Source organism: Anomalospiza imberbis, chromosome 5 (assembly GCF_031753505.1).
Source record: "Anomalospiza imberbis isolate Cuckoo-Finch-1a 21T00152 chromosome 5, ASM3175350v1, whole genome shotgun sequence".
Taxonomy (NCBI): domain Eukaryota; kingdom Metazoa; phylum Chordata; class Aves; order Passeriformes; family Viduidae; genus Anomalospiza; species Anomalospiza imberbis.
The window spans coordinates 7,996,200-8,014,391 of record NC_089685.1 but is presented as its reverse complement, the minus strand read 5'-3'; the positions used below and the strand labels follow the sequence as shown (position 1 = coordinate 8,014,391).

General features: G+C 40.3%; 1 long non-coding RNA gene across 1 annotated transcript; it reads left to right on the top strand.

The window, feature by feature from the left end:
* Positions 1 to 125: 125 nt before the first annotated feature.
* LOC137473683 (uncharacterized) lies at positions 126 to 17,236 on the top strand. The gene is made up of 4 exons (XR_010998931.1): positions 126 to 151; positions 4,912 to 4,985; positions 12,338 to 12,447; positions 15,977 to 17,236. It is a non-coding gene; the product is annotated as an uncharacterized lncRNA (long non-coding RNA).
* Positions 17,237 to 18,192: the final 956 nt, after the last annotated feature.

The following is an 18,192-nucleotide window of genomic DNA, read 5'->3' as shown; positions in this document are numbered from 1 at the left end:
GTTCTACAATTTTAGGCCATCCGTAAAAGACATTTGCCAGATGTTTGAGAAAGACACAGGGTGCTTATGGACAAAGCCATTTTCGAAAAGGTAAAAAATAAAGGAGAAAAGAATTCACCTTTATGAAGTGAATACTTTCACCTATAAAATGGTATATTAATATGTCCCTGTATTTCCAAGGATTCACAGCTTTTGTCTTTTGTTAGATTTACTTTTACACTGTTGTGGTTACAGTGTTGTGCTAAAAGCAGTGCAAACAAATGAGAAATCAAATCTTCTAACAGTTAAGATAACTTCCATGCACATCCCAGGAGCATAAACTAAGCATGTATTTCCATTAATAGTATATTCCAACATTATGTTCAAAACAGTAGAGCAAAAGGCAAGTAATGAGATCTCATTGGGCTTTTAAACAATTATACCCAGGTGTTTGTGGTTGGACCAAACTGGCAAAATGTGACAAGAAGTAAGGGATGCATGCTGGACATCCTCCCAAGAAAATCCATTCACCTGCCGCCCATGGTATGGCTCTGTGTACACCAGCCTGGTACAGCAGCACTGGTACTTTACCATCCTGTCCAAGCAGTTCTGATGCTCAGCAGGGCTGAGATCAGCAATGCTGAGCTAACACAGATCTGCTGAATCTGCCTCTGGACCCAGCTCTGGGGGCTTTGGCATCTTTCTCTTTCAAAAATGAACAAATCCTCTCCATCCAACCTAAGTGAAATGGCCTCAGAACGGGGAAACAGATATTGCTTTTGTAGAAGATGAGTGCTGGGGTCCTCACAGACTGCCTGGCAAGCAGTGTGGGGAGCACTGCTAAACCCTTCTTTGTACTTCAGCGTGTAATTAGAATAAATGCAGTTCTTTGAAACAAACTGGCATCTTGTATGTTGTTCATTACACATCTTAAAGCCTCATACATTTAGCTCAGGAGAATAGTAAATGAGTTATAAAATTGCCCATGGAACAGCATCACTGTAAACATTAGGTACTAATACATTACGGAGTAAAAATGTCACTGAAATATTAGCTGAGGGGAAGCAGTTTCCTTCACACAGTATAAATGACATTTTTACCCCAAAGAAGAAAGGAGTTGTTGTTCTGCTATTACAAAGTAGCCATGGGAGGAGGGGGAAGAAAGCATGTTGGGGAAAAATAAGGTTAAGGGACATAGAACTGGCCAAGGGGATGCTAATGTCCATTTTATTGTGATTTTTTTTTTATGAAAGGCTTCTGTCTTTTGTCATTCCTCCCTTTCTGTGAGGCATAATCTCTCAATTTCATTGCTTTTGCAGAAGATCTGTTCCCTCAGGGGTTGTCCTGGTAACACACTGGCAGGTTATCTAAAAGACAACCAGAAGTATAGAAACGAAGAAGTATGCCTAGCAATTATAATTTATAACTTACAACTATAATCATAGTAACAATAATATGTTTGTGGCCATTTCTGTTTTCTTTCTCTCTCTGTGCCAAAAAGTGGAAATTTAAAACATCCTTGCATTAAGATAACAGTGTTTCTATATTTGTTTCGTTAATGTCAGTGGTGATTTCTCTTTGGTTTCTATGAGAAGAAAAGCATGAAATTGTACACTTTAATAAATGTCTCAATGTTTCTTAATGCATTTTTAATTTATGGAAAAGAATGGAAGGAATAAAATAATGGAAATATGAAAACTCCGAATTGAAATAGTTATGTATTTTCCTGTCACTCTAGAGTCATATATTTCCAAAGTTTTGTCTAGTTTAAAACAAACACCTTTCTAGTTTCAAGGCAGTTTCCAGCAGAAGCCCAAAATAAGCAATGTAGAAGGCAGAAAGAACACAGAAGCAATTGTAGGCTGAGCAGATGGGAAGAGAAAGCACCTAAAAGACAGAGGTGAAGGAAATGCCTAAGATAGTCTCCTATTTCAGTTTTCAGAGGATTTTCCAAGCTTCCCCACAGTGTTAGTCAGCACCCCATCATTTCCCTTCTACATATGGTAACAGTGGGTGAGCTAACTCCAAAAACCACATTTTCTCCCTCAGTTAGTGAAAGGCTCCTCCACGGGCCCTGCTTGGCGACATTAAATGTCAAACACGCCTTCACTCCCACCTGCTCCGCCCAGCCTTATGGGAAGGGAGCCAAGTAGGAAGGTTTGTTCTAGCAAGTATGTGGCAAGGACAAGCAAGACAAAAAACTCAGTCTTTTTAGGAGTGTCCCCATTGCCTTTCATCCTTAAGAGAAAAAAAAAAAAAAAAACAAAACTTAAAAATAAAAAGCTATTCCTTTCATAAGACACATAGCTGTTATTTCACCCATTTGGCAAGACAGTGCAAAGGATGTCAGAGGCCTACTGGGTTTGTTATGTTTGATCAAGCTTTGGCATTGCTGTCCTATGGGATATTACTGTTAATTATCAAATTTATTTATTCTAAGGCAGCAGATGTTGAGACGAACACAAGTTCACAACAACTACTACAATCATGTTGATTTTCCCCTCAGTGATGGCGTTTCATTAAGAGAGTAATTTACAAAATCTTAGGGGGCTTAAATGAAAAGACCTAACTGGAGGTGAGAGCCACTGCCCTACCATCTTTCCTGTGCAACAGACGCAGCACCAGAAAGACAGGGAATTACTTTGGGCTTCATTTTCTTACCTGTAAAACGCTGTTATTTGGCTCAACACATAGTGCAGTCTGGAGTCTCCTGTACCTGGAGGGGAGGAATCTGCATTTGGCTGGATCTTCCCTGAGCCACACGGCTGCAACCCACTCTGGTCTTGAAAAGGCTTGAGAAATCTCAAGTGTATCTTGTATTGGGTAGCACAATCCTTTTAGTAATTTTTGTTTCTGTTGGCTGGAGACTATTTTCTCATTTTCCCAATTTCAAAAGACTTTATCTGCTGCTTGTAATCCATTGTAGGGCCAAATTGTGGCAGTATACATCACAGGGGTCAAACCTGAAACTTTTTCAATTGATTTTCAGTATGTATAATGAGTAAAAATAATTTCTATTTGAAAATATCACATCATACTTTGTGTATCATACTTTGTTCACTTATGTGATACCTTCACAAATTTTAAGGCTTAAGAGTACTTCAACCTTCACACACAGCTACTGAAGATAGATATGAAACACATGTACCCTTAGATGTTATATTATACTGTATGAGAAACAGGCTATATATGTTAGACCAATTAGTGACGTTTTAGTCAGCTGTGCTTAGTTAACATGTCATTAAATGGCCAACAACAACCACATAAGTGCAGATTGTCAGGGTTTGATTATACTTCTCTTTAGTCAAATAAAGTTTTGTCAGACCTTTGATGTATCCCTAACTCTCTGATGGGTTCCATATTTATACCAGCAGGCACAACAATGCTCAAACTGCTGCTCAGTTCCCTAAGGGAAGCATATTTGCCTTTTTGGACACCTGCAGTGCTCTCCAGTAGGTTTATCCTTTCACCAGCTACTGGCTCTAAGTGAAACGACATCAGTATGGGTTGAATTTTACATGAACAGATGCTAAGAAATTTATATCAAGAGATAACACTCCTGCTATTGTAACCTAAGCCATGGCAGAAGAGATTTTTCCTTGGTTTAGGGAAACAGTATACAAAGTATAGAAAAAGTACACATTTATTTTTTCCCCAGGCAGCTAATGCATTGATCATCTGCTAAAGCAAATAAAAGCAGCTCCTTTCAAGAGAATAGAATTTAAAAAGCTAGTGTTTGACAGGTATTTAGTACAATTCAACATGATGTTTTTCAGCACTGTCAATCAAAATATATCTCTTTTATGTCTTTCTGTCTTTTGTCTGTTGAAAAGTTTAGATTTTTATGGAATGATATCTTTTCTTTAGCAGCAAAAAAAGAAAAAAAAAAAAAAGGAAAAAAAAAAAGGAGAAAAAAATCCTGCAAAAGAAAATCCTCCAGGACATCAGAGATCTAAGCTTCAAATACTAACACTGTTCTTTACCTGAAATCCAGCCCAAGATGGGGGCTTCTGTAGGATAAAACTTCAAACTAGCTGTACTCTGCCAGGAAGCCCCTTGGCATTAGAGCATTCCCAGACCTTATCTTCTGCTTTAGGAAAACAGTTGTGGCTTAGTGAAAAGAAACAGTTTGTGTGCCTTGAGACTGCTTCTCTAAGCAAACCAAAAGCACAATATTTAGGGACAATAGGTGTCTAGCTTCAAATTCACACTTTTGATGTGAATTAAAACACTAATGAAGATGTACTTAGAGGGGTCATGAGGCCACACAGTACAGTTTCTGTGACAAAACATCCCACTAGCCAGCTGCTGATGGAAAAAGAACACTCTTTGTGAAGGAGTATTTTAAAATAAAATATCATCAGTTCTGGTTTGCCTTAATCTTCTGCTTTGTAAATAATGATCTCTGAGCAGCTGTGTCATGAGCAGTCCCTCTGCCTGGATGCCCACTGTTCCAGAGCAGGGTGGTGGGGCTTGGGCAACCCAAAGGCAAAAATACTCTCCTCTGCTTGCTCCCATTTACATTTGAACTAGATAAGAGGGTGGGATGTACCCTGCAGGCTTTTGGGATCTGAAGGAAGGAGGGGACCATTGGCTCCCATTCCCTCCGTGTGCCTCCCACGTTGGAGCCAGCAGGTTGGAAGCAATCTCTCTCCTCCTGCCTTTCTGCCCATGTTGGTAATTTCTGTAATGTAAAGGCTACCAGCTCCACACAACTTCTGTGTACATTTCTCCCTATGAGGTCCCACTGCAGCGGCTGTTCCATGTGTGTGCTTTCATTTCAACTCCGAGATTTGCACAGCTGAATCCTGTATGTTTGAAGCTTTTACTGGAAACACTGTCATAACCTTAAGCATAGCAGCATGAATGATTCTTCTATAGCACTGAGGTAAATTTTATAAGGTAAATAAACTCCAGTTATTGATGTTACAGAGGGTACCTCACAAAAGGGATGAATTACTTTGGATATATTCTGGCTGCTGCTGCTCAAAATGGCAACTTTTACTGTAAGTGAAGAAAAGTGTATATTTATTCTCTTTGTGTGTCTCTTTCCGCAATACTCATGTTCTTGATGGGGGATGACAGTAATAGGATCAGCTGTTAATACTTCAGCTATATGATATCTGACTTCACAGGCTGCTCAGCCAGTGAGTCACATTGTCCCAGCAGGTGCAATGTGAAACTCATCTTTTCCCCACTGTTTTAGAGACCATTCTACTAAAATACTGAAATGAGCTGGAACAACAGAACCGAGTTACTCAAACTGCCCTGCATTTCAGCTGTGGTTCTGTTCTGGCATGTTAAAGAGATGCAATCATATGGGTTATGGAATAAAATCTTTTTATTATCACCATAGTAACATTGGGTTGGATTTTGTTACAATATGCTGAGGAAAAACAAATTAAATATTTTTCTTTGTGTTTCTGTACAGAAAAAGGTCGCAAAGACTTGCCATTTAGCAACCTTAAGGATTTAGTTTCCAAGTAATAAATTCTTAAATGGTCTTAATACAAACCTAAATATTTAAATAAATGCTGCCTGAGGATGTTTATTAATCCAGTTTAATATTAGCTATAGACAAGCTCTGATCTAATCTCACAGATTTTTCATAAATTGTTTGCATGTAAAGAATTTAGCTCATTAAATTACTAGATGACATGCCTACTCTTCAGGAAAACATAGAGACCATGGAAAACAATGTAATTTAAAGGATGTCCATGTTCAACACGTGTGTAAATGAGAGCAGCTCTATTTTTTCTTGTTTCATAACTCTGTGTCTTTGTCCCTACTATATATTTGTCATAAAAATGAGCTTGGCCTTACATCATAGCATGTCCCCAGCTCACATTTTTAAAGACTTCTGCCTGGGCTATGTTGATCTCTGGTTAAGACTTGGAAAGGTTTGGTGGCCCAGAATAAAGGTGTGCTGGTCCATGATAGCATGGGCAATGCAGCTGTCATAGCTGTTTAAAAAGCTATTTCTGAGTGCCTTACAGATATTGAGGGCTGCTTTCTTCCTTACTGAGTAGTAAGGTGATAAACACGTTCCTCCTCCCTTAAGTTTTGGGAGATATAAGGACCAGCTAGCAGAGGGGAATTGGCCCAAATATGATCATGCTCCAGCCTTGGTAAGACAGTACTGGAGAATCCCAGAACTGCTGATGAGAAATAAAATATCTGGGAGAGATCCTCCTCAATGTTTTGGTGTTCTAAGTGTACTTTGAAAATGATAGATGAATTAACCTTTTCCAGTAGCCATGCAAAGCAAGCAGCAAGCCCAGCTTGCTTGAGAGAAATAAGATCTACTGCATATACAAATTGATTATACGGCTCATAGACTAAGGGAGGATGACAGCCTATAGCCTTTTCTTGCCTCCAGAATATGTTGTGTGGCCTGTCCAGAAAGGCTGAGCAAAAGATTTGAGCTGGAGTTCACCAAGGCCATCTAAAAACTTGAAGGGTGAAAGTTGAATCATTAGTTTGAGGTTTTTCCATGGATTTTTTTTATACCTAATTATTCAAGATGTAAAAATACATCATGCTAACAGGATTCATAGATAGGACTCCCTTTTCTCATCCAAATATCCTAACCAAGCTATGAACAGATGTTCCTTTCTTAACACAAAAAAAAAAATTAGCTTCTTTTTGAACAGTGTCATGGACTCCCAGGTAAGATTTAGTGTGCCATTGCCAGGTCATCCATGTAAGATGCACTAGCAAAGTAACAGGTATTGCTGTGAACCCCTGGAGACTGAGCAGAAAACTGAACCCAGAGGTCTCATTAGAGCTAAGAATTGAACCACACATTTTACAAGAAAATCAGGCTCCCATAAACACACATGAAAATAAAGCTGCAGATGTGTGCAAAACTTTCAGGGGAAAGGAGAGCTGTGGTTCCAAGTATGTGCAGGAATGACTGACTTAGTTTTCTTTGCTCTGTCATCTTTCCCATATAATTGCTTATGTAGCTGTTATCTCCCAACTTCTCCTGGGAAAAAAAGTATATTTATTGACACAGGGACTACCTTTACCACACGTTTGCACTGTACATCACAGTTCATAATACACTCTGCCTGCATGTGCCGTACAGGGTCACCCTTAATTCCACATCATGTTAGCAGAGTATTCAGCTAACTCTGAGGGCCTTTGCACCTCCAGAACAGATGTAGCCAGTGATTTTCATCTACAACTCAGGTATAACCATGGCCTCGAGCCAATGTACACACAAAATACATAAAAATTAATGTGCACTTGATCCTGGTGTTGGCAGCAAAGAGGCAGCTCCTCTTGGCTCTTATTTGGAAACATTCAGCTAGGCATCCATGTATGCTCCAATGTAAGCTTCCCAGAGTTACTGTAAGAATTCTGTTAACCACAAGCAGGTCAGGTTCCCTGCTCACAGTTCCTCCTGGTCTTGCAACCTACAGGCAGAACCATTTATTGGATTTATACATGACAGTGCTGGGTTGTGAACTCCTAATGGCATGGACTGTTTGCTGTTTGTGGTCCCCACACACCTACAACAGACTGCTCATGAGCATTTATGTGCAGACCCTAGATTTCACTGGAGTTTTACATGGGGCCATTACACCCTATTGATTTGCTCGACTCATTCTGTGACCCCTTTTAGAATGAAACAGATACCTGGGATGCGATCCAGCTGCCTAAGTCTGTGTGTTTTATCACATGAGATGCTACATGTTATTCAAGAGAGGAGCAGAAAAGACATGGGCCCCTAAGGGACACCTAGCAACTTCCTGAAGGGATAGTAGGTAAACAGGCAGGATCCTTGGAGCACCACAGACATCAGCTTCCTGTGACTAGCCAGCTGACCAAGCCAAGATCCTCATTGCTTAGTCATGCCAATAGAGCTCACCTGGTGACCAAAAAGGTGTGCATTTTATGGAAAGCTGCATAGCTCCTTGGTCTGTGTATACTAGATCACTAGTGGTGAGAGGGAAGTGTCCAAAACCTACAGTCAGACATCAAAATTGAGTACCTTGGTCTGTGAGTGGGACCTGTTTCCTGAAGATTTTTCTCTTCATAATCCACATCCACATTAGATGAACATCACACATCCTTACAGGAATGAAGGGAATGATGCAGTATAACAACAATTATGCACTGTCTTCATGATTTCCAAGTGTGAAACATCACTTCTAAAGACATGGCTAAAATATTTTACAGACTTTTGGATTTGTGTTGTGGACATGGACGTCTCTCAACCCCAGTGTTTAGACTATGTTTTTCATGTAGGCCAGGTAAGGTCCTGTAATTTTATCCTGATTTTGAGGCATATTCACATGTCCTTTGGTAGATCTAGCAAATATGCTGAAGCTGTCTAGCAAATACCTTGAGCTACTTGTGACTGCCCATGACCTAGCGTTCATTGTTTCTGTAACTGAGATGTGGTAAAAGATCAGGTAGGAGCAAAACAGGCTGAGTGGCTTTGAGGGTTGTAATAAGCAGTGTAAGCGATGTTTGTGTGGCATTTACTGATGTGGGAAGGATAGCCAGCTTGATGAGAGAGTTCGTAAAAAACAGAAAGAGGCAGTGGTATCCTAAACTACCATTGCAGCATCCAAAAAGGCAGGACTGATTATAGTCTGCAGTTCTGACCAGATCGGGGCATGAACCAGCTTTTCACTGTAAGTTTGTTAACACAAAGGCATACTGGCCTCTTACCAGGAATCCCAGTACCTCTTACCAATGCCATGAACTACCTTTGGAGTGATTGAAAGACTGGGCCATCTAGACTGGTGTTCTGTTACAGCTTTCCTCTGCTAACCCCATGACTTCAGTACTTGCTCCCCTTTTCCTGGCACTGCTTCCTTCTGCCCATGCTTCACCCACTCATTTTCTCATGCATCTACTTGAGTGGATGGATTATGAGTGAGAGGAAGGAACATGTCCAGGTTAAAAGCAGAATATTTATTTATTTGTTTATTTATTTATTATTCAGAGACAAGACAACAGGTAAAGGTATGGCAGAGGGCTGGGAGAAAATCATGAACTGGGAAGGAAGAAAGAAGAAAGAAGAAAGAAGAAAGAAGAAAGAAGAAAGAAGAAAGAAGAAAGAAGAAAGAAGAAAGAAGAAAGAAGAAAGAAGCAGTATCTGTTCAATACCCATTCAACCACTGCTTTCATGCTCACAGGCTGCTCTCCATGAAGCTGAAAGCTACAGCAGCCAGTCTCTGTCTTTGTGTGGCTCATTTAATGATTTAAACTCTGGGTTTTCACATCTCTCTGCACTTGCCAGAAAAAAAAAAAGAAAAAAAAAAAAAAAAAAAAAAAAAGAAAAAAAAAAAAAAAAAAAAAAGGAAGGCTGTAAACAGGCTGGAAAAGCCCTGCACACTACAGGGTTTGTAATAGCTCTGGTATGTTTGTGTTCAGAGATTAATTTTACAAAGCCGACTGGAGCACGTTTTGTGTGTTTGTGCTTACTACTCCCCTGGCATGCATTTTCCCCCACAGTAAGTGCTTGAAGTAAAGTAATGCATCTCTAATCCTACCGGTGATTTCTGCCCTCCTTGTTTGTGTCACACAGAGGGTTTGTGCTGGCTGGAGGAGTCTCCTCCTGTGGTTTCACTCGGGTCCCCTTCTTTCAGCCTTTTGCTGAGACTCAGCACTCTGGGGGTGTGTAGAGCCTGTGCCACGAGCTGACTCCTGACTCAGCGTTATGGCTGGGTGGACACTGGGCTTTGTGGTCACCCACTCTGTCCTGGTGACTCAGAGATAAAAATTCATTCCCTGCCTTAACTCTGGTGTTTACAGCCTGCCAAGCTCCGGCCTGGAGCATGCTGTAAATCTCAGAGAGCAGACCATAAACAAAAAAATGCAGCCCAGTACCAGTCCAAGCAGGGCTGCTAATATTATGCTGCTCATTCTTAGAGTATGGAGAAAAACAGCTTACATCTCTCAGCTAGAAATCTTTTTTTTTTTTTTTTCCTATAGTAGCCACCACCACAGCCATAAAGTACTTATAGAGATTTCGATTGGATATTAGGAAAGATTTCTTCACCAAAAGGGTTGTCAAACACTAGAACAGGCTGCCCAGGGAAGTGGTTGTGTCATCATCCCTGAAGTTATTTAAAAGATGTGTAGTCATGGCACTTGGGGACATGGTTTAAAGGTGGACTTGGCAGTTCTGGGTTAACAGTTGGACCTGATGACCTTAGAGGTCTGTTCCAACCTAAATAATTCTATGATTCTCCTGTGCAGCAAACTGCATTTGCAGGGCAGTGCTGCCAGTGGGCTTGGACAATGATTCTGATCTCCCATCTGCAGCTGGGAAAACATTTCTAAGCACAGAAGCAAACTTACAGTCTTTTCATTTAAGAAAGTCTTGGTTGTTTGATTGTCACTATAATTAGACTTTTGTTGATTACTACTAATATGCAAATAGCATTTGTCAGCTGTGCTGAAGATCTCAATGTATTAGGAAATATCTGTATATTGGAAATAAGAGCCCAATATGCCAAGTACTCTCTGAGTAAAAGGTCAGGAGCATTGACTGTCTAAATATAACAACAGACAACTGAAAAGAAAAAGGATGTTGCATCAATAAAATAGCAACAAGAAAAAAGTAAAGCAGCAACTGCAGTACTCCCACAACTTAAATTCTGAGTTACTGTAGAAGAAGTTTGTCTGATCCACAGATTATCCACAAAGCAGTGAATGAGATGGCTCCAAGGAGAATTGCCTGTGTTGCCACAATTTGTTTGAAAGCAGAGCAGCTCTGCTCTCTCTCACACTAAAAATTATTTATTCACTCAGTATGTGGGTTTGGGAGCTAATGCAATTTGTAAATTGGACTTTGTTCATTCAAGAAATAGTAATAAATTTGGAGATGATGAAAGCAAGTAGTTTGTTAAGTGCTAGACACAAATAGAAAATTCAGAAACTTGAGGAAGGGGGAGAAATTTTATCCCCTTGTAGGTGAGTGCAATAGTGCATTAATCAGGATGCACACCTAAAATATTAGAACATTTTACTTGGATGAGAACAAAACCCAAATGCCTGGATGCTGTGTACATATTTAATCATCAGCTTATAGGTATCTTCAGGCACTTCTTATCCAGTGATAAGGAAATCCAGCTGCATTTGTAGGGACCTCTGTGAGATCTCTGTTCCAGTCTGCTTTGCAGTACATGGATTCAGACTGATGCCTCTCTGGATGCTGTCTTTAACTTAAAAAAGTGAAAAGCGTGTAAAAGAAATGGATATATTTTCTGTGCCTTGGTCAAGCTGATGGGTTGCCTTGAGTTCCCAGCAGGACTTCAGAATTTAAATTAGTTGCAGGTGGTGACAATAGGCAGATTTGCTTTAGCTGTGGTCTGGCTCCATCAAGTTTTTGGTTTACTTCTCCAAGGCTCTGGAATCAGGCATTTTCTCTCAGCTGCCCATTATTTTCTGAACTCCACCCAGCCCTGGCCATCCCTGGCCATTCTCTTGTACACAATGCTTCACTGAAGGGTGATCTTCTAGAGATTCTTTAGAAAATAGTTGGAGTCAATATTTTTTTGTGTTCTAAGACATGCAGAAAGAGACACTGAGACACTACCAAACCCTTCCACAAAATGCCAGCAGAGAGTCCCTCACCACCTCTAGTATTCTCCATGTACAACGCTGAAAACTATACTCATAACAAGGCTGCTGCCTTGTTTTTCTCCTTTCTCATTTGCTTTCCACTATAAGCATGATGAGGTCACTGCCAGGTTTTGTGGATCACGGCGGGTCCCCTTCCTTCCGTCCCTGTCCTGGATTCCTCAGGGCTGTAGGCACACATCTGGCACCTCAGCCCACCAGTGCCAACCCTACCGTCTCATTTAGCCACCGCGAGTGGGCACACATCCCTCAGTGGTTGTGGTCAGCCCTCACAGTGCTGTGGGCTCACCCTGTGATGCTGCTGTTCAGCTGAACCGAGGGCCTCCTTGTGCTGTAAGGGCCTGGACAGATCCGAGATGGAAAGTTAAATGAGCCTTAATAATGGCAAATTATCGACGGATCACTCAGTTTTGCAGCAGCCAGAAATTTCATGGTTCTCACGACCCTCCCTAGTACACTTACAATGCTGGCACTTTAAAATGTCACAGCTGACAACCAGAAAGCAAGGGTTTTAGGCATGCTGGACTTGTTCCCTATATTTTCATTTGAGAGTGCCAATCACTGTGGTATCTAAGTACTAGTTGTCCTCTGAACAGCCTGTGTCACGTAAAAAGGGATCCATTATAGTCAGCTTTCTAAAAGTTGCCTGGCCTCCCAAATTCAGCAGGTTCCCTTTGCAGATGAGGTGAGGAGAAAAACATGTCCAGAGGGTTAATTTTCACACTTGCTTCTTCTTGCCTCTGTCTTGCAGTGGAAGTCAGGGAAGGTACAAAGCTGATGGGAGCTGCTGTTCATAGACAGCTTTGGCTGGAAGGGTTTCAGACTGCTGAATGAAGATAGGAGGAAAAATCAGCCTGCAAGGTATATGTACCAAAAACAGTAAAAGATCCCTTTTCCTCTGGTATTTTGCTGTTTTGAGATGTGGTATTGTGAGGTGATGTGGAGGGGGACACCTCTGACAGTATGTATTTCACAGATAAGAAATAGCATGTTTGAGATCTAACAGCCAGAAGCTAGAAATTCAAATTCAAGCTAGAAATTCACATTTTAACAATATAAATAATTCATCATTGCAAAAGTTTGATGAAGGACGTGGCAAATTATTCAACATATGAAATCTTCAACATATGAACAATATGCAAGTGATATTTATGCTGTAACTAATACAGGAATTACAACATGGATGTGATTGGGAAAGGTTCATTGCTCTATACAATACAGAGAATTACATTTGAAAAAACAATGTTTCTTTCTAACTTACAAGATTACTGAAGTGTACAGTGCCCAAAGATGGCAGCCAGAATGGGAATATGCAGAGAATTCAAAGAATTAGGAATCTAAACCTCCTGGAGCAGAGATGTACTTGGTTTTCTATCAAGCTGTGCATTTATGGTATTGTGTGTTTTGTTGTCTATATTTTCCTTCGCAATTTTGCCCTCATTCTAACTGCAAGAAAATTCATTGTTGTAGCAATTACCGAAAAGCTCACTCAGATTGCAGGCTGAGTGGAAGCAGTGAATTTTCTGCACTTTTCTGCTTTTGCTAATCCCAACAAGTCTGATCCTGTTGGGAAATCCTGCTGCAGTGGTAGCTGCAATGCAAATTAGTGCTACACTTGATGGCCTTGAACCAAAGGCAGTTGAAAGATGTTTAGTAGTGACTGAATGACAAGGGAGCCCTCAATTCTGAATGGAATCCTGCTAAAAATGCAAAGATTTACAGGCACGCAAAGTACAAGTTCCTCTCCAAACTTGAAAGGGGTGCAAACCACTGTCTAGCTGCTATTTTACCTACACCCATCCCCAGCAATCCAGAGGGAAAAGTCCACAAACCTTGTAGTGAACTCTGGGTTTTCCCATGGAGCTGATGATGTTATTCCCTTATCCTGATGTCTTTGCTCACTGTCTATATTTGCCTATGCCTAAACATCCCCCAGCTGGTGTGTCCCAGTCCTCAGAGTCCCTGGAGTCCCCCTGTCTCTGGTGTTCCCCATGGCAGACCCAGAGACACAATATTTCCAACAACCCAAGGTCCTGGATAGATTCCCTGTAAAGACATCCATGCCTGCAGCTCTGTCAGCCACTGGATGCAGCAGATGGCAAGAAGTCAACACTCTGCATTTGGTGGAAGATGTTCAACAAATGTTGTGACCAGAGGATTTCAGATTTAGCTTTCTAAAGGAGCAGAGCTGTACCACAACATTTACAAACAGCTCCAGTTACAACTGCGTAACACCAGCCAGTATTCAGAAGCTGTGCCAGGAAGCTCTCCACGTTGTTACACTCCCTCATTAATAGCATTTTGCCAAGCTGCCCTCTGGGACAAAATTATTGTAGAGTGGTTAAATGTCTGCTTGTGGAGGAAAGCTTTATTTTACCGTTTAACCGCAGTCTGACTCGAATTCCAACGCACAAACAAGGAGGTACCTGGGATGCATTATAGCTGCATCTGGCTAGATTTTCTGGCCCTACAAAAGACCACAGACATGAGTGAGATTGATTTATTGATCTCCCCTCACTCCTACAGCTTACACAAGCAGTGGCAACAAGCTACTCCCACACACACACACACACACCTGCATCTTGATTTACTACATAAATGTTACAACAAGCAGCACTAAGATCACACCCACCTTTTCTTTAGCCTTCCAAAGCTCCTAACCAAAACAGGTTTATCAAGACAACATATTTCTCTGATAAGAAAACCCTGATATGAAATATGTCTGTTGAAGCAGAATAGGGAATATCTAAGAGAAGACTATTCTTCTATATGCTGAGTGGGAATGTATGTCCCACTGCTGACCTCTTTTGTGCAATGATCTCCTTCTGTAAAGTAGGTCTGAAACTCCTTTATATTTTTCTGTCTAAATAATTCAGTAGTCATTACTGTGAGAAGGGAAAAATAAAAAAGTCCAAACTGACACAGTGAAACACCAGCCAGCGAAGAGTTTCTCCTAATGGCACAAACCAGAATGAGCAATAAAGACCAGGCTGTCTGCGTCCAATACAGATCCCATGTGTGTTTTAATAACAAAGGATAAAAATCACTGGGTTTCCCTCCTGTATTGAAATACTAGATTATAAAAAATAATGACTAGAGCAACAAGATGTAGCCAGGGGGAAGTTCTAGGAGAGGTTTCTGTTGAAATGAGACAGACATCATGCAACGAGACAGAGTCCTTGTCTGAACCTTTTAAAAGATGATTTTAATCTTGTTCATACACTTGAACTACTGAGCAAATGAATTGGACTAATTAAAAACTACTATCCTTTGGTGTTTGGCTGTTCTACAAATGTAGCAACGTTTTTAAGCCAAAAAAATCTCATGACATATGCTTAGTGAATTCCAGTTCTTTGTGTTTTTCATTTCAATTATGTGAAAGCAAGGAGCACCTCGCTTACGAGGAAAGGCTGAAGGGGCTGGGACTGTTTAGCCTTGAGAAGAGGAGGCTCAGGGGGATCCTACTGATGTGTGTAAATAACTGAGGGGAGGATGCAAAGGGGACAGAGCCAGGCTGTTTTCAGTGGTGCCCAGTGGCAGGACCAGAGACTATGGACACAAAATGAAACACTGGAGGGGTCATCTGAACATCAGGAAACATTTCTATTTATTGTAAGGGTAATCAACCTGAAATAGGCTGCCCAGGGAGGTCGTAGAATATCCATCCTTGGAGATATTACAAAAAACTGTCCTGGGCAACTGCGTGGCCCTGCTTGAACAGGAGTGGGGGAGAGAAGATGACCTCCAGAAGTCCCTTTCAACCTCAACCATCCTGCAATTCTGTGATCTGTCATTCTGTGAAGGTGGTTGCAATGCATCAGGGTGTTTTCTTCATGATTCTGGTGCTACTAAAGATGTACCTGCACTGGTAAACTGATTCATGCCTTCAACTCTGAATCATTGTCATCTTAGCACCCACACATACCAAAAGAGTATGCAAATGGTGTTGGAGCAAATGTGGTTTTCTTAGAAAATTAGACAAGATATACATGATTGGGCTATGCCAGGGCTCATTCATGTGTTCCACCTGCACCAGGTGTGACTTTCAATGTGCTCTGGTGTAGTGAGGGACTCCCTTGTGCTCTCCCAGATCAGTCAGGAGTGTGAACTGTGCTAAAAATTCTTATGTTTTAGCAAAAGAAAAACAAATGTTTCATGCACTATTGTGATTGGCTGCATATTGCTTGGCTTCTGACAAGCAGGACAGTGGGAGTCTCAGTGTCCCAATGATTCTGACACAGGAATAGATGGGCACAAGTTGGGTCACAGCAGCTGCCAAAGGAGCTCTTTGGTGTGACTGTCAGCACACACATAGGTGAGAGAAAGTGACCCTTACAGTTCCTTCTTTTTTTACACACATAGATTTATGCAATAACCTTTTTGCTTGTAGGGAATTTATGTGAAAGTGAAGAATGACTGTTACAATAGATGAATATTCCAACCACTCTCCCATTCCTCCATCCAGAACAGCAAGCATGTGGCACTTTGAGAAAGAAAAATCAAAACCCCCTCAACACATAACATATGGACTTGCAGAATAGTATTGCCATTAGTATGGTTTGCTCAAATGTGTGAGATTTTCCTATGAATGGGAAATCACGATATGTAAATTATGAGGATCTCACTTGCAAAGTAGGAAACTCAACAAGTTCATAAAAAGGATTTGAACTCAGTTTTTTTTCTGAAGGACAATATTGATTTTGAGACTTAGCTCTACTTTTCCCTTTCACTCTCACTATTAATTTGTTTTCCCCAAGTCCTAACTGTTGAAACAGACCAAAGTAAAGAAAATAATGCAGGCAAATATGTATGAAAAATATGGTTAGATGTATCATCAGCGTGGTGGAGGATAGACTGGGACACTCTTAGGTTTCTTCTGTTTCTGCAAATTTCCCTCATTTGCTGTTAAGTGTACTGAGCTGATGCTTCCTAGTTATGCATTTTCACTTCTGTCACTTGTATAATTAACAAAATAGATGCAGGAAGTGCAAAGAGCTCTTGTGATTTTTGCAAGCAGGCTTCTGGAAACCTGAAGAGACATGACCAAACAAGCACTGGAGTAATAGTAGGGCTACTTCACACTAGCCAAATGCCAGGAAGAGGAGAACAGTGTTCAATATTTTGAATCCTTACCCATTGCTAATTTTATCTCAGCCAAATCAGGTTTTAAAGCTGAACAGAGGAAAACCAGATGATTTCTGGACTTTGATGTTCCTCACTCTGTGTAGGAGATCAGACCATGCTAGTAAAAAAAAAAAAAATAAGAAAATAATCAGGGAAGGATAGAAAAGTGCTTACGTCAATTTTGCTTGTCAAGATTTTTGTTAATCAGAATATAATTGTCAATAGACATCTCTAAACCTTTTGAAATTAAAAGTAGAGCAATGCAAGTACATCCATGTACCACTGACTACATGTTCTGGTTACAGAGTTAAGCATCATTCTAAAATAAACAGAATATTATGGAATAATAGGGAAAAATCCCAGAAAGTTGAACAATGAAGTTTTTCCTTTTTCTCCCATCTCTCTCTATGAGCCAAACACACATTGGAAAGATTTCAAGATTTCAGTTCTCATGTTTTGTTTTTGCATGACTTAACTCTGAGCACCCAGAATGCTTTAGAAACAGCAATAAATAATGTAATCTTTACCTCAGGTGAAACTAGATTATGTACATATCCACCACAAATAACAGGGAAACTTATCAGACACGACACTGATTTGGCCCAATGGGGCACTAACAAGAACCTAAATTAGTATAAACCAGCCACAATTCCCTGACAAAATTCTCTTAGGGAGTAGAATTTGCAGGAGCTTCCAATGAAACAGATGGGAAGGAAATTTCATATTTCCCAATAATATCAGGTTAAACTGGCACTTGGTGTAGGTGCTACTATCCATATTTGAAGAATATATTTTGCACACAAAATGTAAATCCATTGAAAAAATTAACTCTTTTGTAAATGAAATGCCTATGCATTTAGGTGAAGCAGTTAATTTTGTTTGGAATTTTGACACAACTAGAGTCTTAGTACCTGGATTCCCACATGCAGCAGACATTTTGCCACATTACCACAGACAACCATGAGAACTCAAGAAAATAATTTCCCAGAAGACATTTTAATGGTAACCTTTAACTATTAAAATTGTTTCTGTTGGCTTTTTCAGACCACTACAACTGTTTCCATGAATGTAATTTAGGAACAATTAAATCAATGAATACTGCCGTAGCAAATAGTTCCAGTAACAAGAAAATATGAAAAATATTTAATTTTATTATTTCTGAAGCCATGGTTGTGGTTTTTTTTTGTCCTTTTTCCCCCCAAAAAGTTAAGTTTGATTTCTTCTTTGAAAAACCAGTGTGGTCATCCTTTTCCTCCCTTTTTCCCAACTTGACAGTAGACAGGAAAGAAGAAAACCCCTACATTCTCTGAATGCATTTTTAATTGAACCAATTGATTTCATCCACCCAAAAAAAAAATTGCCATTTTCATGACAAATTTGAGTGCATGTTGAAGTGTGCATTATGTGCTGCCTTGGTCTGTCAAGGAGTGACAGAGCTGTGGGAGAATCTAAACCAGTTCAAGCTCTGTGCTGTAGCTACAA